This window comes from Phyllostomus discolor, chromosome 12 (genome assembly GCF_004126475.2).
Source record: "Phyllostomus discolor isolate MPI-MPIP mPhyDis1 chromosome 12, mPhyDis1.pri.v3, whole genome shotgun sequence".
Classification (NCBI taxonomy): Eukaryota; Metazoa; Chordata; class Mammalia; order Chiroptera; family Phyllostomidae; genus Phyllostomus; species Phyllostomus discolor.
The window spans coordinates 14,948,424-14,973,606 of record NC_040914.2 but is presented as its reverse complement, the minus strand read 5'-3'; the positions used below and the strand labels follow the sequence as shown (position 1 = coordinate 14,973,606).

Below are 25,183 nucleotides of genomic sequence, written 5' to 3'. Positions count from 1 at the left end.
TCATGGGGATGTAAAGTACAGCATAGGGAATAGAGTAGCCAAAGAACATACATGAGGTCTGTCCAGGAAATATTCAGTCATGTACTAAGAAAAATAGAGACATTTATTGAAGGAAATACAGGACACAGGAAACATTGTACATAGGACAATTATGCCTCAGTCTGCTTCAAAGTAGGTACCTTGAGACCTCACATGGTTCTCCCAGCATCTCTTCCACTGTTCAAAACTCTGCAAAATCTTTTATTGGAATCGCCATCAGCTGCCCACAGAATATGGGAGTAGGTCAACTCTGAGCAGAGATTGACCCACAGTGGCCAGAGGGATTCTGTTCTTACAAGGTGGATATTTCCTGGCTAGTTTTGGTGGGTTTTTATTGTGCTTGTTCAAGTAGTTATGTTACTTTTAAGCTACCATGCATGTGGTATCCCATGATTTTCCTTGATTGCCCACTGGGAGAGACAGGGTCCTACAATTCTAATTTATTTTAATGTTATTATAATGAAGCAGGAGCCATATAGCACATTCTGCACCATGATTCAGCTCTTTCCTAGAAATCAGGGACAACTGGTCTTACAACAAGGACTCTATCCTGTATCAATGTCCCATGTACTAGTCCTTGGGTACCTCTGGGGTTTTCTCATTCCTGAGAAACCAATCTTAGAACAGTCTCTGTTCTGTATTGAAGTCCATTGTCTCAGTCCTGGGGCATCTCTGGAGTTTCCTCATTCCTGACTTTCTCCTGCCTCAAAACCATGCTAGAGAGAAGGAGAAGGGAGGGTGGAGGGGGGACCTAATATGTGGTGCTGGAAGCTCTCTGTTCTTTTCTGGGTCTCTGAGCCATAGCTTGGGAGCTGGAGGCAAGGACAGTGGAGGGCTTTTCTCAGAATGCCACTCTTGCTTTATGAACAGGGCACTGGGCAGGGTTAGGAGCTTCTGGGCCTTCTTGACTTGCTTCTCCCAGCATGGAAAATCTTCCTACCAGCAGGCTAGGGTAATGCTGACAGAGAGTCCAGTATTCTGAGCCCACTTCCCTGGGTGGAGCCTGGGCCCCATGAGTGACATTTGGGTGGAGGAGAGAATCCCTAACCCATCAATCACAATGGCCTGAAATTGCCCTCTGAGACTCAGGGCTGAGGAAGTAAGGCTGGTGCCAGCCCAACTGGCAGTGATGCCACAGCCTTTGACTGGCAGATGGAAGAAGTGGAGCTTGTGTTTTTGGCTCCACCCATTCAGGTTACTTTCATTAGGCGAAGCTGGGGTGGGTGGTGGGCATTGGTGGGGGCATTGTACATAAGGTTGCTGTTCATATAGTATATTTTATTTTTTAAAAAATTAAAAAATATGTTTATTTTAGACCAAGAGGAAGGAAGGGAAGGAGAGAAACATTGATATGAGAGAGAAACCTGGATTGGTTGCCTCCCATTCCCACCCCAACCAGGGATCAAACCCACATTTCAGGTATGTGCCCTGACAAGGAATCGAACCCCCTACCTCTGGTTTATGGGAGGACATTCCAACGAACTGAGCCACACCAGCCAGGACATGATACTTAGTATATTTTCTTGAATAATTTTTTAAAAATGATCCATTTAGAGGAAATTTCTTTCCTGCTTCTCTGGGTCACGAGAGGAGATTTCTAGGTTCCTTCACTGGGTAGCCCTCATGAGGCCTTTGTTTTAAGTTCTTGTTTCCATGACTAACCCCAATGGCCCAAAGGCCATGAATGGCAGCCTCACTGGTGACAACGGGTCCCACAGCCGCTGACACATCTCTGCCCAGGCTGTTCAGGCGCCAGAGTACACATTCAGCTCTGGCTTCCAGGTCCTTTATTTCTGGCACCTGTGACTTTAATTGTGCCTCGTTCATACCCAGCTGTTTATGGAAAATACTTTTCCTAGAATATGTTTTAAACAGACTGCAGGCCTTTGAAAAATGCCTGAGAGCCAAGCATGTGTCAGGTTCTGCGCTTCAGACCAATGCCAAGACAAACAAAGTCCACCCTGTCCTCCCAATAATCAGCATCCCCTGGGGAGATGCACCATTGAGTTGCAAGCAGGGAGGGAAAGACTGGGAGAACACGACCAGAGATCCTTCTACTGGGGAGTCAGAGAAGAGCTCCAGAAAGAAAATGTTCTATGAAGTCAGGAAAGACACATAGTCTGTGGCAGGCACCCAACCTCAGGGACCCTCCCCACCCCAGGGGCCTCCCCACACCTGTGCCATTCAGTCAAACCCACAGAAAAGACAAATAGGATGTGTGTTGATGTTTCAGGGTCTGGGGGAGAAGGCCAGGATGGGAAGGTCCGGCATGACCTACCTGGTCGCACAGAGCCACTCCCATTTGAAAGATGGTTTATTCTTTAAGACAGGATAACAAAGTCATGCCTGTAGAGACAGTGGTTTGTTGATGGGTGCACTTGGAGCACTTGGAGCTGAAAGGAAAGGATTTCATCACCTCTGGCCCTCGGGGCGTGGCCTTCAAGCTTGAGATTTCTTGATCTTCCACACTTGGGTTTCACAGTCTGGTCTGAATCCACGGCTGAGGTTGGGGTCACTGGAACCAGTAATGTAACATGGTTTTGATGTCAATGTGAAAGAGTTCTGCTTCTTTTTCTAATCAGTCACCTGGAGCACAAAGGTCTGGTTTCTCTTCCCCTCTCTCTCTGCTCTCCCCCAGCTCCACTCTGGCTCTCCCACGCTTGCTCAAAAGACTCTGCACTGTACTCTCGCTTCCCCATTCACCTTCTCTTACCACTCACCCTCCCCAGCCTTCCCCTCCACGTCGGACCCTGCAAACTCCCTTTCTTCCTCCTTTTTGACTCTCCTCTCTCCATCCTTTGCATTCCACCTTTTCTTTTATTCTTTTCATCTCCACTCCCCTTTCTTTCCTCTCCAGATCTCTGCTCCTCACACTTCCTCCATCCCCTGTCCCCTCCTCCCACCACTCCACCTGTCTCTTCCCCCTTCTCTATCACCTGACTCCCTCCCTTCCCTCCTCTCTCTATCACCTGACTCTCTCTCTTTACCCAGCTTCATCTCTTCCCTACTCACCCGTGTCTTTTCTCATTGTCCCCCACACACTCTTACCCTGTTTCAGAAGCAACTCTTCCAAGCTCCATCCTTGTTAAAGTTTTCAGTGAGTGAGCACCATGCTATCCCCAACATACTCCCATGGACTGTGCAAGTGTCACACAGTTTGCCATTATAGGCAAAGGGAAAGTAACAAGGGGCATAGTCTGAAAAGTAGAAGGAAGGGTGAGAAAATTAGTTGAGGGGAGGTTATTTTGGTCTCATCAAGAGAAAGGGGACATGAATGGGACACCCGGGGCTGGACGGGGAGATGCCTGCGGCTTCCATGTAGAGTGCAGTTATGGACCCCACCCCTCCCCCTGCATCTGAGAAGCCACACACTGCTCACAGGAGGAAAAGCTGCTTACTCACCGTCCTTTGTACAATATTTCCATCTCCCTAAATATTCTTCGTCTAGAGAACACCAGTCGCTCACAGAATTATGGCTAATGCAATTAAAATACTTCTTGCCTGCATAGGTAAATGGGATAGCACAGCTCTCCTCTGGAAAAAGAAAAAGGCAGGCACCGTTCTCATTAGCTCTTCTGTGTGTTGTACTCTCTGCATTCATGCTGGCAATGTTTCTGTTCAAGCCAGACCACTGAGACACTGCAGAGGTTCTGCCATGCACGCGGCCCTCTAGGCAGCATCAGGGATGCCAAGGCCGACGTGACAGGGTCCCTGCCCAGTGACATGTTCACCTTCCTGTATTCACCTGGGCACATGCCTCGTGGACACTGCAGCTCCTGGTGACACCTGCACTCGCCAGACCTCAACGCAGCCTGATCTGAGATCATGATTTTTTTTAGATGCTGTGGATTTGTCATGTTTGGAGCTTCCACTTCACCTGGTTCGACACTAAAAGTCTAAGTATGTTTCATATTTGGGAACACAGGTTATGTCTTGCTATCATCATGAATAATCTACCTCACACCATTCAGAAGCCCCATAGCGAGCCACATTCACAGTGTAAGAAAATGAGGGTCAGCGTGCAGTGACTTCACACTGGAACAGACTGAAGAGGAAAACTACAGGAATCCAGAGAGGGCTCCATGGCCATGTGGCCAGGCCAAGCATCTTTGGCCTCCGTGAGTTTTCTCAGCTACGTCACTGCGTCTCCTGGAGGCAAACAGCACCTCTCTGTGACTGGTGTGTTTTCTGTCTGACACCCCTGCCCCACCCAGTCCTGCCTTCTGCTTCTTGGACAGGCTCCCCTGCAGGCCGCCCTCCCTTCCAATGAGGCCCTCTCCTGAGACTCCAGCCCCACTACCTACCCGTGGCCTGGGCTGAATGAATAAGCAACTCGGGGTGAGGTGGTGGGAGGACTTGTGCTCCACCCACAGCCCAGGAAATGTGGGCACCTGCTGTCCCATCACTGAGGGGGGAACTTAGCCCATGTGTGTAGAATACCTTTGAAGAATGCTGATCACGGTCACCCACCCCCACACACATTAGTTTGTTTGACGTGATTGTTGCTTGTTTTCATCATTTTCTAACACCGCTTCCCTGAGGAAATGGGAGAAGGACAGATGCAATGGAGCTGGAAAAAATGCAGGTGTAGTGGGAACGCAGAGAGCAAGAACAGAAAGGAGCCATCTGAACACACTGATGGCAGGACCCGCTCTGCTGCGCTCTAACTTCCTGTCACCTTAGAAGTTGCTCTAACTTCCTGTCACCTTAGAAGGTTATCATTTTTTTCTCACACTAAGAACACAACATGAGATCTCCCCACTTAACACTTTTTTTTAACTCAATTTTTTTATTGATTTTTGAGAGGGAGGAAAGAAAAGAGAAAATATATCAATTTGTCATTCCACTTCCTGATGCATTCATTGGTTGATTCTTGTATGTGACCTGACCGGGGATCAAACCCACAACCTTAGTGTATCAGAATGGTGCTCTAACCCACTGAGCTACCCAGCCAGGGCTCTCACTTAACCATATGTGTAAGTGTAAGCTCCATGCATCTGCTCTACGATGCAGTGACTATAGTTAGCAACACTATTTTCTTCACAGTTTGAAGGCCATTTTACTGGAAACAGATACCTGAGAAGGCTACAACATACCACATGAGGAAGAACCTCACACTCCCTCAAAGCCATCATACTGACACAGGTGAGTTACACGACCCCTGGGACACAAGTGTACCATGCTAATCATGGATGTGCTATGCCTTCTCCAGTACTGCAAACACTCACCCCTATTTACATCAAAAACTCACTTGGAATGATGTAAGTAACCCTGTGTTACACAGGCTGCCTATGTCTAGAGCACTGGAAATCACAGTCAGAAATGAAGCAGCTGTTGTGAACACTGATGATCAATAACACCATGAGCTTTTGAGTCAGACTGACTAGGCTTACATTTCAGAGACTTGTTTGAAGAGAAAAGAGTCCATGGGACATGCTCGAGGAATGGCAGATATATTGGTTGCCATTTTATTATTATTATTATTATTATTATTATTATTATTATTATTATTTTTACCATTCAACCCATTTCTGGTGCCCTTTCTTCCACCCCAGTCCTGGCACATCTCCCCTCCCTCACCTCCATGCACAGAATCCATGTGCAGAAAGATGCAGGTGCCAATCCAGATGAGAAGAGTTTGCATGTTCAGTGCCATGGCAGCTGGCCTTCTGTGACTGACAAACGTCAATCTCTGCTGCCTTCTTATATGACCAGTTTCCCCTCACACCAAACCCCTCCCACCAGATAGGAATCAACCTCACCAGGACTGTGCTGGTGTGTTCCTAAGCCTGAGTTCATGAAGTTCAAGTTTATCTCTTAGGTGAAATCACAGGACATTGGCCCATAGTTTAATGTCTCTGGAGTGTATAGTTTAAAATGCATTGAAAACGAGGTCAAGATGTTTGTAAAGTCCCTTTCCGAGTTAGTGTTCCATGACCAGGCAAAGGGCAGAGGGAATCATGAAAAGGACCGTTTGCTCTCACAATGTGTTCAACAGACTCCACTTTGTTTCCTGTTATGGACTCAGCATCAGGAGCTCCAAAGCTCTAACAGCTGGCCTGTCAGAGCTTTGGAGAAGTGCCATAAGACCACCATGGAAGTCACCATTTAGAGGAGGAGGAAATAGGGGACTCCTCTAGGGCACAGAGTAAGCTGGGGCAGGGCTGGCTGTTAAGACCACCCAGCCTAGAGGGCATGTTTGAAGTGGGAGTTTCCCTGCTGTGTCTCACATTGGACCATATTTATCTCCCCAAATAGGCCTCCCCACCCTGGCTCAAAGCTCAAGAATCACCAGAAACATGGCCTGACCAGTTTCCAGACCAGAAAGGCCTGGAGCCCTTACTCGTTATGAAATGCCTCCCTTCCTCTGAGCCTTAATTTCCTCATTGGAAATACACATAACAATCCTTTTCTTTCAGGGCAATGTGAGTTCTATCTATTCAGAGCTGTGAGCTGGTGTGGGGACTCCAGGAACAGCTCACCCTGGGTGAGAATCCATGGCCCACTCATTTACCATAGTAAAGAAGGAATAAAGTACTTGGGCATAGATTTAACAAAAGAAATGAGAAAGTTATACTCTGAAAACTACAGCACAATGATTGAAAGACATTAAAGAAATCCTAGCTGTGGCTGGAGGGAGCTCACATGGTTGGACTATAGTCCCTGTACATCAAATGGTTGCAGGTTTGATTCCTGGTCAGGGTGCCTATGGGAGGCAACTGATCGATGTTTCTCTCTCACATCAATGTTTCTCTCTCTCTTTCTCCTCTCCTGTCTCTCTAAAACCAATAAATATATCCTTAGGTAAGGATTAAAAAAAAAAAACTAAAGAAGACATAAATAAATGGAAAAACATCCCATGTTCTTGGATAAAGAGACTTAATATTGTTAACCTGGCAATACTCCCCAAATTAATCTACAAATTTAATGTGATCCTTATCAAAATTCCAGCTGGCTTCTTCGAAGAAATTGATAAGCTGATCTTAAATTCAAAGAAATTTTGAGAATTTCAAGGGACCCCAAATAATAAAAAAAAATTTATGAAGAACAAAATTGGAGGACTTACGCTTCCCAGTTTTAAATCATCTATGAAGTTACTGTAATTGAGAGAGTATAGGTAGACATAGAGTAATGGCCTGTAATTGAATGTCCTAAAATAACCTTCACATTTGCAATGGACTTCAAAACAGGCTATGGACTTAACTGTAAGAGTTGAACCTATAAAATTCTTAGAAGAAAATATAGGAGTAAATCTTCAAGACCTTGGATTAGGCAATGAGTTCTTAGAGGTGATGCTAAGAGAACAAATGCCAAAAGAAAAAGTATGTAAGTAGAACTTCATTAAAAGTAAAGCATTTATGCTTCAAAATACCATCAGAGTCCTGACCAGTGTGGCTCAGTTGGTTGGGCATCATCCCACAAAGCAAAATTTCACAGTTTGATTCTCAGTCAGGGCACATGCCTGGGTTGTGGGTTCAGGCCCTGGTTGGGGCACATATGAGGGGCAACCAATTGATGTTTCTCTCTCACTTTGATGCTTCTCTCCCTCTCTCTAAAAATTAATAAATAAAAAATAAAATCTTTAAAAAATATATAACTCAAACTTATAAAAAATACCATCAGAAAAGTGAAAAGACAACTGCAAGAATGGAAGAAAGTATTTGGAAATCAATTGTGAGGGGACTCGTATCTAGAACAAATCTAGAACTCTTATGCCTCAATAATCAAATGACAAACCAATTTAAAATGAGCCAAGAAACTGAATAGATTTTTCACCAAAGAATGTACAGATGGTCAATAAGCACAAACACAGATGTTAAAAGTCATTAGCCATCAGGGAAAACCACAATGATATACCATTTCACCCCACTAAGATGTTATAACATAAAAACAAGATAATAACATGTATTGGCAAGGATGTGCAAAAACTGGACTCCTCATACATTGCCAATAGGAATGCAAGATAGTGCAGCCTCTTTTATTTTTATTTATTTTTTAAGGTGTTTTTAAATTTTTAGGTTTTTAAAATTGTTGTTCAAGCATAGTTCTCTGTCTTTTACTACCATCCCAGCCAACCACCCAGCCCTCCCCACCTTCCTCCAATTTCCACCTCCCCTAGTTTTTGTCCACATGTCCTTTATACTTGTTCCTGTAAATCCTTCCCCTTTTTCTCTGAAATTCCCTCCCCCTCTCCTTTCTGGTCACTGTCAGTCAGCCCGTTCTCTATTTCAGTGTCTTTGGTTATATTTTGCTTGTTTGTTTTGTTGTTTAGGTTCCTGTTAAAGGTGAGATCCTATGGTATTTGTCTTTCACCACCTGGTCTATTTCACGTAGCATGATGCTCTCCAGTTCCATCCATGCTGTCACAAAGGGTAGGAACTCCTCCTTTCCTTCTACTGCATAGAATTCCATTGTGTAAATGTACCATAGTTTTTTGATCCATTCATTTGCTGATGGGCACCTAGGTTGCTTCCAAGACTTGGCTATTGTAAATTGTGCTGCCATGAACATTGGGGTGCATAGGTTCTTTTGGATTGGTGTTTCAGGTTTCTTAGGCTTTAAAAAAGGGAAAGATTTGTGCAATTTGAAGAGAAACCGGAGTATAATGCAGCCTCTTTTAAAAGCAGTTTGGCAGTTCCTTAAAAAGATAAACATAGACTTACCGTACAACCCAGAAACCCCACTTATAGGTATATACTCAGGTTAGTAGGAAAAACTCAGTCTTCCTCCTGTGTTTTCCCCTTACTCTCACACAACTGTCCCACTCACAACACTGCTGATATCAACTGTGTCAGGGTTTTGCCACATCAAGCAATTCAGCTGGCGAGGCTATAATTTAACTCAATTCTGAGTCATCCACCTGAACATGGCATCCGATGCCACAGGGAAAGAGTTTAGTCCCTCAAGTCTGCTACTAACTTCATATGCCAATCATAAGCCCAGAGGGCCATCTGTGCTTCTGGCCAACAAGCTATAAATGAAAGGTTCCCATGACCCTTCCTTGGATTTGATTTATTTGCTAAAGCAGGTGATAGAACTTGGGAAAAGAGTTTACTTACCTTTGCCAGTTTATTATAAGAGAATATTAGAAAGAATACAGATGAATATCCAGATGAAAGATATGCATAGGGCAGGGTGTATGGGAAAAAGTGCAGAGCTTTCATGCCTTTTTCAGATGTGACGTGCTCCCAGCAGCAACCCAGAAGCTCCTTGAACCCTGAACCTTTGGCATTTTTATGGAGGCTGCATTACACAGGCATGACCTATCATGAATTCCATTTCCTGCCCCTCTCCCCTCTCTGGAGGATGAGGGGCGGGGCTGAAAATCCCAAGCCTCTCCCCATGGCTGGGTCTCTCTGGTGACCCGCCTTCGTGCAGGAGCCCACCGAGAGTCACCTCATGAGAACAAGAGGTCTTCCCATCACCCAGGAAATTCCAAGGGGATTGGGAGCTCTGTGTCAGGAACTGGAACATAAATAAACACACAGTCACCTGCTGGGGAAATAAAAGGTGGTTTATCCATACAATTGGATATCATCCCACAGTTCAAAGGAATGAAGAAACTGTACACACCACAACATAAGTAAACCTTGAGGACATTATTATGCCTTCGGGAAAGAAAGAAAACAGGCACCGACACAAGTGCTATGATTGCATGTATCTGAAGTGTCCCCAGCAGGCAAAGCTATAAAGACAAAGCAGATTAGTGCATGCCAAGGCCTGGGAGGTGGGAACCAAGGGCCTGATGATGGGCGTTGGGTGTCTCTTGGACATAAGGAAGTTGCTCTAAATTGATGGTGATGATGGCTGCACATGTGTGGCTGCGCCGAAGACCATTGAACCTGTGAGGCTGAAATTAACAAACTGTGTGACATGTGAGTCACATGGCTGCAAAGCTATTGAAAGAATGGGGAGGCTGTTACTAAAGGTTGCTTCTCACTGGTACATCATATTTAATAGAGACCCATGTGGTATCACCTCTCACTGTGTCCTGGGGAGGAGTGGGGCTCCTTTCAACAGCCTGGCTAAGTGCCTTTAGCATCCAGGCCTGCTTCAACTCTCTCCAGCTAGGATGACCTTGGGAAAAGGTTTTAAGTGCTTTAGTCCTGTCTTGTCATCTATAAAATGAAAACACCAATAATTTCAATCCATAGATTTGATATGAGATTCAAACCAGGAAAGAGATGTTAAGAATAAAAAGAGTGTGTAGGATGCCCTGGCTAGTATGGCTCAGTTGGTTGGAGCATCATCCCTTAGATTGAAGGGTAGTGGGTTTAATTCTGGACAGGACACATACTCAGGTTACAGGGGTGGTGGGGTTGATCCCAGTTGGGGTGCATATGAGAAGGCAAACAATCAATGTTTCTCTGGTCTCTCCCTTTCTCTTTCTTTAAAATGCAATGACTCAGGTAAAAACAAGCAAGTAAACAAACAAATAAAACAAACAGGATTTCCAGAGCAGGGGAATGAGAAGCTTGATAAATTTTCTCTCAAAAAAAATAAAAGATGACAAAATCCACAACAATAATAATTCATCGCTCTGGAAATTGAACATTACCATAAGTCAATTCACAAGTACCTAAAAAAAAAAAGGACTGAAACTGACTAAGAAAATGGAATTTTGTGGCGTTTTGGCCTAAAGCAACCCCCAACCTTCTACCTCACCTCCCTGGAGCTGAGGTCCCAGCAGCTTGGGCCAGGCCTCAGGCCTAGCAGTCTCACCTGGAGGGGGCAGATTGATTTGGAGTATACAAAAACACACACCCACAGGTGGTTGAAAACAATGGCAAACTCTGAGAGAGAGATTCCCCATCACAGCAAGGCTGTGGTGCAATGGGACAAAACAGCAGCAGACAGGTCACATGTCAGTTGGGCAATCTAAGAAACAAGGTGGCCCCAATCAGACTTGATAAACTGCCACATATGACTGGGGATCTAGAGCTCTGTGTGCATGTGCAGGGTGGCCTGAGCACAAAGACGGCATGCTCTCTCTGCTTGTTCCTGGGTGAATGTGAGGCCTGTGGACACAACGAGGAAAACCTGGTGCATAATTACACACCATCCAGACTTTAAATGCATCCCCCAATTCAGATGGTGATCTACCAGCATGTGGGGAAGCTGTACTGACTCAGGATTGGACTCTGACTCAATCACTGGCTCACCACAAAGCTTTGCTGAAACACAGGTGACTCCTGAGATGCCAGGTTTAAAACAGACAAACACATACACAAACAAACACTTCAAAAGAACAGTTGTGCCTGATATCAGCAGGCACTGCAAAGTAAGTGGACTCCATAGAACTAGTCCTGGCAAGTGACTAAACAAAGAAATAGCCACATAAATGACCCTGGGTTGGAGAGTGAATCAAACTCTAGAATTGTGACTACCTATGTTACCAAAAATGTCCAATTTTTGACAAAATGTTATGTGGTATGTAAAGAAGCAGGAAAAGGTACTCTGCGCAGGAAAAAAGAAATTAGCAGAAACTGTATCAGAGGGGTTCAGATGGTGGACTTATCAGACAAAGATTCTGAAGCTTATATTGGGAATATGTTCAAAGAGCAAAACAAACACACAAACAAACAAACAAACAAAACAACCACATTATATGGCTAAAGAAAATAGAATTAAAATGAAAAGAGAACCAACCATGTGGGAAAACATATTTGCCAATGATACCTCAGACAAGGGTTTGATCTCCAAAATATATAAAGAACTCACATGACTCCACTCTAGGAAGACAACCCAATTAAAAAATGGGCAAAAGACTTGAACAGACGCTTTTCCAAGAAGGACATACAGAGGGCCCAGAGACATACAAAAAGATGCTCAGTATCACTAGCCATCAGAGAGATGCACGTTAAAACCACAATGAGATACCACTTACACCGGTGAGAATGGCCATAATAAATCAACAAACAGCAAGCGTTGGAGAAAAGGGAACCCTAGTGCACTGTTGGTGGGACTGCAGACTGGTACAACCACTATGGAAAACAGTATGGAACTTTCTCAGAAAACTAAAAATGGATCTGCCTTTTGACCCACCAATTCCACTGCTGGGACTATATTCTAAGAACCCTGAAACACCAATCCAAAGAACCTATGCACCCCAATGTTCATAGCAGCACAATTTACAATAGCCAACTGCTGGAAGCAACCTAAGTGCCCATTAGTAAATGAATGGATCAAAAAACTATGGTACATTTACACAATGGAATTCTATGCAGCAGAAAGAAAGAAGGAGCGCCTACCCTTTATGACAGCATGGATGGATCTGGAGAATATTATGCTAAGTGAAATAGACCAGGTGGTGAAAGACAAATACCATATGATTTCACCCTTAAGTGGAACCTAATCAACAAAGCAAACAAGCAGGCCAAATATAACCAGAGACATTGAAACAGAGAACAGGCTGACTGTGACCAAAGGGAGATGGGATAACAGGGGGGAAAGTAGGGAAGGGTTTTCAGGAACAACTATAGAGGACACATGGAACAAAACCAAGGGAGGCAGAAGCAGGGGAGGGAGGTGGGGATGGCTGGGGTGGAGGGGAGTGGGGGGGTAAATGCAGACAACTGTACTTGAACAACGATAAAATACTTTAAAGAAAAACCATGTTATAGAATTTTGTAAAGGTATGATAGCACTGACCCATTAAATAGAGGATACAAATAAAGAATTAGAAATTATTTTTTAGTCAACAAATACCAAGTGGTGGCAAGGATGTAGAGAAAAGGAAACCTTCAATCACTGCTGGTGGGACTGTAAATTGGTGCAGTCACTATGGACAACAATATGGAGATTCCTCAAAAAATTGAAAACAGACCTACCATACAATGTAGCAATTCTACTTCTGGATATTTATCTGGAGAAAATGAAAACATTAATTTGAAAAGATGCATGCATCCCTATGTTTATTGCAGCATTATTTACAATGGCCAAGATAGGAAACAACTTAGGTGTGTATCAATACATAAATAGATTAAGATGGGATATATATTACACACACACACACACACACACAATGCAATATTACTCAAAAATAACAGAGACTGAAATCTTGCCATTTGCAACAACATGGATGGACCTAGAAGGGTATTATACTAAGTGAAATAAGTCAGACACAGAAAAGACAAGTACTGTATGATTTCACTTATATGTTGAATGTAAAACCAAACCAAACAAAAACAGATTTATGGAAAGAACAAACTGATGGCTGCCAGGGGGAATGGGTGAAAAATGGTGAAGGGAAATTTAAAAACATATCTTTTTTAAAAAGACCAAATAGAAATTCTGGAATTTAAAAGTATGATAATGAAAATTAAAGACTCACTAGAAGGGTTGAAAAGCAGATTTGAGCTAACAAAAAAAATTCAGCAAACTTGGTGATAGATGAATAAAATTATCCAATCTGAGAAAAAGAAACAAAAAAGATGAAGAAAAACAGACAGGACCTCAAAGCCCTGTGGGACACCATCAAATAAAGCAACACACATATAATGGGAGCACTAGAAGGCAAAGAGAGGAAAGGGCAGAAATAAGATCAATTTGGGGAGTGCCGCCCACTTAACAATGTTAAAAGTCTCCTTATCCATGAACACAGCATGTCTTTCCATAGATTCAGGTCTTTTTCAATTTCTTTCTACAATGTTCTATATACATCAAACAGGTGGATTTTGTGGTATTTAAATTATACTTTCAATGAAGCAAGCGTAATGAACGAGAGTGAAGGGAAGTTTCTCAGATGCTAACACTGGATCCCACCATCTGGGCCATAACCCAGTCAGCAGGAGAGATGCACACTGAGTTTTTCTCTTCCAAGGGTTGAATGTTCTTGATACTAATCAGAAAGCCCTAGACATCTATCCTGGAGTTAATCTACACCCGTGTTTACTTCTTGCATCAACCTCATGAATTTTCATAACTGGATTTTTCCATCACTCTAAGAGAGCCAGGGGACACCGCCTCTTCTTGTGGCTACAAGCCTGCCCCCCACTGCCCTGCTTATTCCCAGTGGGCCTGTGTGGGGTGCTATGTCCTCCCCGCCCCCGGGGGCTGGCCGGTAATGCATGTGGTTAGATAACTGCTCTCAGTCTCAGCTGTGCAGTGCTGGGCGCTGTGTGTTCAGTCATCTCACACTGTTTAATTGGGGTTTTCCCTCCAGCACCAGTGGAGTGAACAAGTGGTGGTCAGAGCAACATGGCTATTTCCTTCAGGATCCTACCAGGACTATTGAAAGAGTGGGGTTGATGGTCCACTTCTTTAGCAGCTTGCAGACCTCTGCCCTCCTCAAAGTGTTAGGAGTCGGCCATGACTCTCACTGTTTCTGCTCCCAGACCCCACACTGAAAAAAAAAAAAAGGAAGAAAAAAACCCCTGCCTTCTTTCTCCCTCTCCACCCTCTGCCTCTATCTCTGTCTCTAGACTATATATCTACTTCTGCCTCTCAGACCTGGCATAAATTTCTCAGTAATTTCAGGCTTTTACAAAAGACAAGAGGTTATTTTTAACACTCAAAGGTGCTAGGAAAATATTTCATTGGAAATCTTGGCCTAATGGAGTTTCTGCCTGCTTGATTTGGGGAGGGGGTATAAAAATGCTAGGAATTTCTGAATATTCTATTGCATTATTTTAGGAAGGAAATACACAAAATTTTAGTGTGCTATACAAATACAATATGGGTTGATGTGAGTTTCAAAACTGAATTATCAAAGTCTGTTTATGGTGGGCTTTCCACATTAGTTACTGTTGTTATAGGAGCAAAAAGTTACTTCTGTAGAAGAAAGTGAGGAAGACAAAATATGCAAAACTGGAAAGCTAATCCTATACTGTTAGCTTGATTCCTTTTTGCGATTTTCCCTTGGCAAATGCATGTGCCCCTGACACATGCCTGTCTTCAAGGGAAAGCCTTATTTGTTTGTTAATTACTACCTGTCTCACACAAGAAATGAGATGTCTTGGTCGCATGCCTGAGCTGGAGTCAGTTCCATCACTGACACTCGAGTGGCTGGGATATGGCTCAGCCTCCATTTTCTCTCTCCGCTGCACCAGCACTGCTCCTTCCTGCTCCACGCCAACCACACCAGTCGTCCCAGGAGTGCCTCTTGGTTAGTTCTCCTCTTCAAGGGAGCTGGCAGCCTCATAACGTAAGAAAGAAAAAAGGGGGTTAGTGGAGAGGAACAGGAGAGGAAGAGGAGGTGGTGGGGAGGGTGGTAGGAAGGAGAGAGAGGAGTGGGGATGGAAGGGTAGGAGGATGGAGAGAGCAAGGGAGGTGGGGAGAGGGAGGGAAGCAGAAAGAGGAGAGGGAGGGAGGGAAACAGGAAGGGAACAGGGAGAGCGAGCAGCAGTATTAATGTGGCATCCAACACTGTGGTAAGAACTTGACCTCGGAGAGTCTCACCACAGTCCTGGTGGAAGGACAAACAAGTCACCACTTCCTACAGAAGACAGAAAAAGTTCAGACAAAGTTAAGCATGTTGCCCAGGATGTGACAGCTGCTAAAATGGAGGGATGAGAATCAGACGTGGGAGTGGCAGCACCTGGCACGTAGCCGACAATAAATATTGCTGATTGAAAAAATGTACGTGTCATCTCAAGGGTTATTAAAATACTATACTGGTAAATGTTAAATAACTCCTCTTTACCAATAAAGAGCCTCAAAACAGAAACAAAATACTTCTTTAACTTGCTTAGAAATATATTTTCCAAATCAACAGCCAGTGTCATAATTAATGGTGAAACACGTGGCAGTATTAAAGCAAAACCAATGAATGATCAAGCTCCTAAAGCAGAGGTACCACCTTTAGGAAATTTGGCGTGATTCACTGGGACTGAATACAGGAGCAAATGCATAAACGTTCAAAGGGAAGATAAAATATTAGGGATGTATTTGGTTAGTTTTTAACATTTAATATTATGTCAACATCATGTTAACTTTAGCACAATGTTCTTTTCAGAGAGGAGTGATCTCATCATCACCATATCTCTTTTTCCCTCTAACTTCTATTTTTAATTTACCTTAACTATATTTTTTATATACTTACCTGTCCAGTTTTGGCTAGTTGGCTTAAAGCTCCGGGAGAGCAAAGAATGCCGGATTGCTGTGAGGGTATTTGGGGCTGAGTAGTAGGGAAGTTTACACCTGTCAACCCCGAGAAAGAAAAAAACCTGCTAAGGAGGACTCCTGGTGGCTAATGGGGCTCAAATCTATAAACAGAGTTTAACGGTCATTGGAAACAGAGGCCTCTAATTCCCTCTGTGCTTCAGGGTAAGGCGGCCCTGAGCTGCTTGCTCCTGCACTGTGTCTGCCATCTGAACTGACCCTTAAAGAAGAGCTCCTGGGATCCTAAATCCATCAATGGGCTAAAGGCCTGCCACAGCCAATTGGGGCTGCACAGGCATATCCTCATTTTCATCTTCACTGACCAATCAGAGAAGCTCTATTATGACCAACTGGGATAGTTCTTTTAGGCTAATCACACTGTGAGGATTTGGAGTTCTCATTTGCATAGAAATGAACCAATTAGGGGCCAGAGGCAGGCACTCTTCTTTGTACTTCAACTTGACCTTAACAGAGTGCACTTTGAGTTTCCATCAAAGGCTGTGGTTCCCCAGCTGCAGCTGTGATACTAGAGCCACCTCACCAGCCTCTCCTGGGCCACTTCTGCTGAGCTGTTTCACAATTGAGCTGTATCATACTGAGCTGTTTTCACTGAATCAAGTCTCCCTCCTGCCCACTGCATTCCAACTGGGGACTCCCTTTGGAGTTAAATTGGCAGCAACAAGCTTTGGTTGACAAGCCTAATAAGGAAATGGAAGAGTGCTGTATTCTGGAGTGCAGAGGAGGCAATAAACACTATTCTTTTTTTTTTTTTCTTTTTAAACATCGATGTGCAGTTGTGGGGCCGTGGCCTGCAACCCAGGCATGTGCCCTGACTGGGAATCAAACCTGCAACACCTTGGTTCGCAGCCCGTGCTCAATCCACTGAGCTATGCTAGCCAGGGCCAATAAACACTATTCTTGTAGGTACTAGACATTTTGACAAATTCTAAGAGCACAAACAATTAAATTCTCCAGGTTTTTCTTTTTCTATTACTAAACAATGTGCGAGGGACAGGTCTCATCCCAACCCCCACGCCAGGCCCAGGGAGCATCAGTCAGCATTACATCTAGTCGGGGTGTGGTTTTCACACGTGCTCATCTGAGACGGGGTGATCCGTCACTCCAAGCAAACTCTGCTCCCTCTCACAGGATCTGTGAATCTCAAGGATTCTAAGCCATCTACTGTTCCCCACCCCCGCCCCAGTTTTTTTAAATAGACTTTACTTTTCAGAGAAGTTTTAAGGTCACAGCAAAATTGAGGGGAAGGGACAGAGATTTCCTATGTGCTCCCTGCCCCCCCCCACCCAGTGTCCTGCACTGGAGCAACCGTGAGTTACAAACGATGAGCCTGAGCTGACTCATTACTGCCCCCCAGAGTCCACAGTGTGCACCAGAGCTTACTCTTGCACATTCTAGGGTTTGGACAGATGAATAAGGACATGTGTTCATCCCCTTAAATCTTAGTGGCCTTTCTCCTTATAATCTCTCTCTCCAAAATTTGATTTAATTTTTTTCAAACACACAGGAAAGTTTAATGAACAGAACAGCACAAACCCACATACTCTCCACCCAGATTCAACAATTGTTAACTTTTTGCTACATTGGCTTCTTCTCTCTCTCCCCCTCCCCCCACCTGCACTGTTGTCAAACCTTTTAAGAGAAGTTTCAGACATCATGACCTTTCACCCCTGAACATTTTGAAAGGCATCCTCCAAGAATAAGCACAATCTTCTCCTCAGCCACAATACCATTACCATACATAAGAAACTTTAGTCTCTGGAAATCCAAATCGCTATGTATCCTTCGCTAAAATGAGTGTCTAACTTTCATTATTTTAGCAATAGTAGGGTTCATAGTTGCATGGAAATTACCATAAGAGAGAAACCTCATTTACAATGGAGTCAGGAGGCCAGCAGGGGGAGCTCTTACTATTACCACCCCAGTCCAATTATAGACCCCACCAGGAAGAAGTGTCAATTACCGACCAGAACAGGAAGAAACACAATTGGATACTCCCGACTGCTCCAGCAAGAGGAGGGAAGATTTCCTTCCTTGCCCAGCAACTCAGCCAATGAGAAACCATCACCACCCTGAACTTTCCTCCAATGGACTTTCTTTTGAAACAATCTCTTCCCACTTCCTCCTTTTTCTCTACAGAGTAAGGTTCCTCTCTTTTGCTTTTTGGACTTGCCTCTGGTTTTTGCTGTAGTTTGCTTGTCCCCAGCTGTGATTTCTCTGCTATTCCCAAACCAACCCCTTTCAATGGGCTAAAGACCTGCCACAGCCAATTGGGGCTGCACAGGCATATCCTCATTTTCATCTTCACTGACCAATCAGAGAAGCTCTATTATGACCAACTGGGATAGTTCTTTTAGGCTAATCACACTGTGAGGATTTGGAGTTCTCATTTGCATAGAAATGAACCAATTAGGGGCCAGAGGCAGGCACTCTTCTTTGTACTTCAACTTGACCTCAACAGAGTGCACTTTGAGTTTCCATCAAAGGCTGTGGTTCCCCAGCTGCAGCCACAATACCATGTATCTCTAGTAAGATAACTGGCTGTTTTATTTTTAAGGTTGACACTTGGTAATTAGTGTTCTATCCTTGGTAACAAACCATTTTCAATAAGCATTGCAAAAAATAAAATGGCAAGAGAAGGCAAATTACCATAATCATCAAATTAAAATAACAAAAAAATAACATTTCCATAATATCACTGAATATCTGTTCTTATTCAAAGATTCCCACTTGCTCCATGAATGTCTTTTGAAGCTTTGTTTTTACTCCTCACCTGAGGATATATTTTTAAATTTTAGACAGAGAGAGAAACATCTATTGGTTGCCTCCTGTACGTGTGCCAACTCGGGATCAAACTCACAACCTAGGTATACACTCTGACCAGGGATCGAACCCACAACACTTTGGTGCATGGGACAATGCTCCAAACAACTAAGCCCACTAGCCAGCACTGAGAATTCTATACCTGAAATCTCTATAATTTAGTAACCAATGTCACCCCAATAAATTCAATTAAAATTAATTTTAAAAGAATCACAATGAATGCATAAATAAGTGGAACAAACGTGCAACCATCCTCCCCTACCCAGGCACACCCTCTTCTCTGTTGTTTTCCCTCATTTGTACTATCACCATTCTGTTACACTTGTTTCTAGCATTTCTTGTCTCACTCTTTAGGATAAACAAGCTGTCTGTCCCGTGCCCTGCTACAGCCCCAGTGACAAGAACAGTGCCTGGAACAGAACAGGAGCTCAGTGAACAGTTGTCCAATGACTTTGTCACCATTGTCTTCCATGCAGCCTCTGCGGCCATGGAACTGTTTACTTGTCCAGGCTTCACATTTGGGTGTTAGGTCCAGACAGCATCATGAGGAAGGAAGACCTTGGATGTTTCAACTATTACTACCTTAAGGGAAGAGAGAGGCAGGGCCCGCCCAGCAGCCCCCAGTGGTCCCTGAAATGATGGTGGTGGAGCACGGCTCTGTGAAGGGTGCCTCTGGGGTGGGACCTGTCCTTCAGACAGTGGCCTTGCCCATACACGATCCAGCGTGCTCCGAGGCTGGAAAAGATGTTCAGTTTCCTAGGAGCCCAGGAAACACAAAGTAAAACAGCAAGTTACCTGGCCAGCTTTACAAACAAAGGAAAGACATAGCCAGTAATAAGCAAACTTTATTCAAGACACACTTTCAACATGTCATTTGATTTTCTGTTGTGTTGAAAGTGTCTCAAGATCAATGACTCAGATTTCTGATTTCTTTAAAGACAGCAAAATAATTATGCCATGGAATAAAAAATACCAGTATGCAGTTTGAAAACAATGTTTGGCAGGACCCACGAAGACTAAACATAAGTGTGCAGGGTGGCCTCGCAATTCCACATTTCGGTGCACACCCGAAAAAGAGGCTCACCCGCATCTGAGTCAGAGAATGCCAATGGCATCTGTACTCACAGCAGCGAGAAACCGGACCAGCCCCGATGTCCACCAGCCTCAGCCTCCGGAGAATAAACGTTGCATCTTCAGGAAGCGAAAGGCTTCGTGGAGGTTTCAAAAAAACAACGATGCTGCTGAATGCGCAACATGGCTGACTCTCATGACATGACGCTAAGTAAAAAAGTCGGAGACAAAAGAGTGCAATTCCTTTTTAAAAATGCCAGAAACGGGCCAATCTATGTCGTGGCGAGGGAAATCCGGATGTGGTTGCCCTGGGGCGGTACTGACTGGAAGGGGCACAAGGAAACCTGCTGGAGTGGCTAGGATATTCTGTGTCGTGGTGCTCCCTCGGACGTAGGCACTTAACAAGTCACCGAGCTGCGCACTGCAGTTTTGTGCTCTCAGTTATATCACAATAAAAAGGTTAAATTTTTAAAAATTTTAAATAAAATAGAATAAATGACTAGAATAAATAAATAGAAATAAATAGTATGTCAGTGTTGTTTTCTTTTTTTTCATTCCTCCCCACCCCTGCCTTTTTTTTTTTTAAACCCGGAATGTAAACTGGGTGTGTGGAGCTCATCCGTGGAGAAGCGGGCCCAGATTTCCAGATTCCCTCTCTCGCCACTTGGTGGTTCTGTCCCCTCCCTCCAGTCCGACCAGGTCCTCTGGGAAAACTAGCTGGAGCCGCCACTGCCCACTCCGAAATGTCGCTGGAGAAAGGAGATTGCGCGCTCCGGAACCAAGAGGTGGGCCTAGCGTGAGAACGCTGGGTAACGACGCCGGCCTCGGGGGAGTGTAACCCTTTCGTCCACCTCAGTGGTGGAGCGTCGTCCTGTAACAGAAGGGTTTTGGGTTTGATTCTGGTCAGGGCACTTACAATCTCTGGTCCCTGTGCGTATGGGAGGCAGCCAATCACCGTTTCCCTCACCCTCTCTTCTCTCTCCCTCTTCCTCTCTTTCTCTAAAAGCAATGAAGAGATGAGGATAAAACAAAACAAAACAAAACAAAACAGTGTAAGCTTGAACACTGGACCCCAGCTGTCATTTCCTAGCTGTGTGGCGTTGGGAGTGCTCCTTAACTGTCTGTGCCTCAGCATTCTCATTCGCACAGTGGAAATAACAGTGGTGCCCACCTCATGGTGTGGCTGCTGCTGGTGGTGCTGTTGTTGTTAGTGGTGAGTTGGTCCTCATGAGGCTTAGGACGTCACCTGGCCCAGAAGAGAGCTCAGACCCAGTCTGACTCTTGTTCTTTTCCAGGATGTGACAGCTGACACACAGCCACCACAGCCACTGTGGCCCAGGTCTGCGGCCTAGAGTTTCACGGGTCTTTCTGTGGGTACCACAGCTGTGTCCCTCGAGGTGGAAGATAGAATAATGTCCCCCACTCACCAAAGATTTTCACATCTTAATGCCCAGACCCTGTGATTAGGTTACCTTGCATGGCAAAGGGACCTCGAAGGTGTGATTAAGTTGAGGATAATGAGACTAAGAGACTACCCTGGGTTAGCAGGAAAGGTCCAACGTAGTCACCTGGGTCCTTACAAGAGGAAGGCAGGAGGACCAGAGAGAAGGTGTGACGTGGAGCGGGTCAGAGCTAGGTGGCCAGGAGCCAAGGAATGCAGGCAGCTTCGGGAAGCTGGGGAAGGCCCGGAGCAGTTCTCCCCTGGAGCTTTTACAAGGTACACAGCCTTTGATGTGAGCCCTGTGAGACCTGTTTCAGATTCTGACCTCCAGAACTGTAAGATAGGGAAACTGTGTTGCTTTGACCACTATGTTTGTGGCAATTTGTTACAGCAGCAATTGGAAACTAACACTCTCAACTTCAAGCCATGTTTGGACGACTTCATGGCACTTGTAGTTACACATCTTAATTTGTTTTATTTATTTTAAAAAGACTATGTGTATTTATAGTTAATAAATAGCTATAGATCTACATTTTATTTATTAGTTACCTACAAGAAATTTTCTATAAGACTGCCAACTGAATTCTCAAAACAAACTTTTCAGGCCAGAAGAGATTGACAAGAAATATTCAAAGTGATGAAAAGCAAGGACCTACAGCCAAGATTACTCCTCCCAGCAAGCTGTCATTTGGAATGAAAGGGCAGATAAAGTGCTTCCCACACAAGAAAAACCTAAAGGAGTCTATCTCCACCAAATCAGTGTCATATAAAATGTTAAAGGGTCTTCTTTAAGAAGAAGAAAAAGAAGATAAAAAATATGAACAATAAAGTGGCAATAAATACATATTAGCAACAATTGATTCTAAAAAACAAAATAAAAAAATAACCAGAATAGAAACAGAATCATAGATACAGAGAACATTGCCAGGTGGGAGGGTGGTCATGGGGATGGACAAAAAGGTGAAGGGGTTAAGGAGTACACCTTTGTAGTTACAGATTAGTCATGGGACTGACTAATACAGCATAGGGAATAGAGTAGCCAAAGAACGTACATGAGGTCTGTCCAGGAAAGTATTCAGCCATATAATCAGCCATGTAATAAGAAAAATGGAGACATTTATTGAAGAAGATACAAGAAACATTGTACACAGGACAGTGATGCCTCAGTCCCCTTCGAAGCAGACACTTTGGGACCTCACACAGTTCTCCCAGCATCTCTTCCACTGTTCAAAAACACTCTGCAAACTCCTTTGTTGGAATTGCCATGGGCTTCTCTGTTGTATTTTCTTGAATATCACCAAAGGTCTGAAATCTCTTCCCTTTCAAAGGTGATTTTAGTTTTGGGGAAAGCCAGAAGTCACAGAGTGCCAAATCTGGACTGTAGGGTGGTTGAGAGAACTGCGTGATTTGACGTTTCACCAAAATACCCCGCACAAGCCATGATGCATGAGTGGGCATGTTGTCGTGATAAAGCTGCTAATCACCAGTTGCCCATAGCTGAGGACATTTTTGTCATGTTGCATCTCTCAACCAGTGAAGAATATTGAGGTAGTGCTCCTATTAATCATTTGGCCTAGAGGGGCATACTCATGATGGACAACACCTTCCCAAACAAAAAACACAGTTAACATGGTCTTGATCTTTCAGTGACTTTGTTGTACCTTCTTTGGGCTTAGAGAACCAGGCAACTTCCATTGGGATGACTGGACCTTTGTTTCCAGATCATTGCTGTAGCCTCAAGATTGATCTCCAGTTATGACCTTCTTGAGGAGACCTGGCCCATTGGTAGTGACTGGAATCAAGTCATTAGCAACTGCAGCATGATGTTCCTTCTGCTCTGGTAGCAGAAGCTATGGAAATAATTTTATGAGGACATGTTTCATGATGAGATCCTGTGTCAAAATCTTGGGCACAGTAGTTTTTGGAATCCCCAGATCAGTTTCTAGTTCTTGCACTGTTGGTCACCCATCTTCGTTGACTGCAGCCTATACAAGTTCAGCTTTCTCAGGTGTTCTGCTTGTTGCAGGTCTTCCAGAACACGGATCTTTTTTGACAGACTCTTGACTATCTTTGAAGTGTTTGTGCCACACTTTTATTTGTGCTGCACTCATTGCATCATTTGCAAAAGCCTCTGAACCATCTGAATAGTTTCCGCGGAGGGATGTTCAAGCTTAATGCAAAATTTGATGCAGATTTCTTGCTTTACTCGCTCAGTCATTTTGAATGTGACAGCCACACAGTGCACATACTCACTCAGCAGTGTCTACTGCCCCCACTGACTAGTACAGTGAAGTCATCATTGTTCACATATGCACATTGAAGTCCATTCTCCTTGGCTGCCAGGTCACATCAATATCACACAAACCACTCTTGTTATATTAATAATGGCTGGGCTTTTTCTAAACAGACCTTTGTATATTCCTTGGACTAGTACAGAATTAAGGAATCTACTTAAATTTTTCTTAATTTTCTCCAGGACCCTGATGGATTTGCAAAGGAATTTAATTTAACTGTTAGAACCAGTGATCTTGCCAATTCTGACCTATACTAATTAATAATTAATATACCTACTGGTATCTGGGAGCAATGCAAGAAAATTACTAAATAAGCTTCACTGGGTAACTTTTTAGGAGGCATCTGTTTACCTTAAGAAGTGTTATAGAAAACTGAAAACCAGAACCAAGCATTTGGTTGCTCCAACAACTATAAGAGAATGTTTTCCCTTCTCTCTACTAGTAGTTTAGGACAAATTGAAATAAACATAAAAAAGGAAATTACTAAGGCCCTTGTAAGATACTGGGGCTACTTTATCTGTTCTTAACCATTCTGGACTAAGTTGCCTTTTCCCTCAGAGTAAAGCTTCCCTGCAACTGGTAGGGATATCTAATCAACCAATGACTGATTTTAAATAAGAACTTGCCACTACACCTATTAGAAAGATCAAGTCAGCCAATCCTATTAAAATAACTATTGATAATACATTGCCTGAACCTAATATTCACCAATATCCTTTAAGACCTGACACCCTAGAAGGAACAAAGCCCATTACATGATATTACTTTAAAAGGGGACTTTGATTCGATGTATACCCCCTGTAATTCTCCTACCCTTTCAGTAAAGAAACCAAAGAGAAAAGGATGAAGATTTGTACAAGATCTCAGAGCTATAGATTAGATAGTTATTCTTAGATATTTTGTGGTTCCAAGTCCACATAGTACGTTATTATCAGCCGTTCTTGTGGATCTTCAATATTTTCCAGTAATGGATCTATGTAGTGCCTTTTCCAGCATTCCAGTAGAAAAAGACAGTCAACATTTCCTTGCCTTCACCTGGGAAATTGCCAGTTTACTTGGACTAGAGTGCCCCAGGGATATATAGAGAGTCCTACGTATTTCTCCCGGATGTTAAAAGCTGATATAAATACCTGGCTGGCATAGCTCAGTGGATTGAGCGTGGGCTGTGAACCAAAGTGTCTCAGGTTCAATTCCCAGTCAGGGTACATGCCTGGGTTTCAGGCCATGACCCCCAGCAACCGCACATTGATGTTTCTCCCTCTCTCTCTTTCTCCCTCCATTCCCTCTCTAAAAATAAATAAATAAAATCTTTAAAAAAAGAAATTTAAAAGCTGATATAAATAATGCTAAATTTAAAAGATTTCACTCTAATCCAATATATGGATGATTTTTTAAA

The 25,183-nt window shown here is 43.7% G+C and overlaps 1 long non-coding RNA gene across 1 annotated transcript; it reads right to left on the bottom strand.

Moving 5' to 3' along the window:
• Window positions 1-2,428: 2,428 nt before the first annotated feature.
• LOC118497700 lies at window positions 2,429-3,568 on the bottom strand. Its single transcript, XR_004900222.1, has 3 exons — window positions 3,442-3,568; window positions 3,088-3,236; window positions 2,429-2,539 (listed from the first exon to the last, which is right to left on the bottom strand). It is a non-coding gene; the product is annotated as an uncharacterized LOC118497700 (long non-coding RNA).
• Window positions 3,569-25,183: the final 21,615 nt, after the last annotated feature.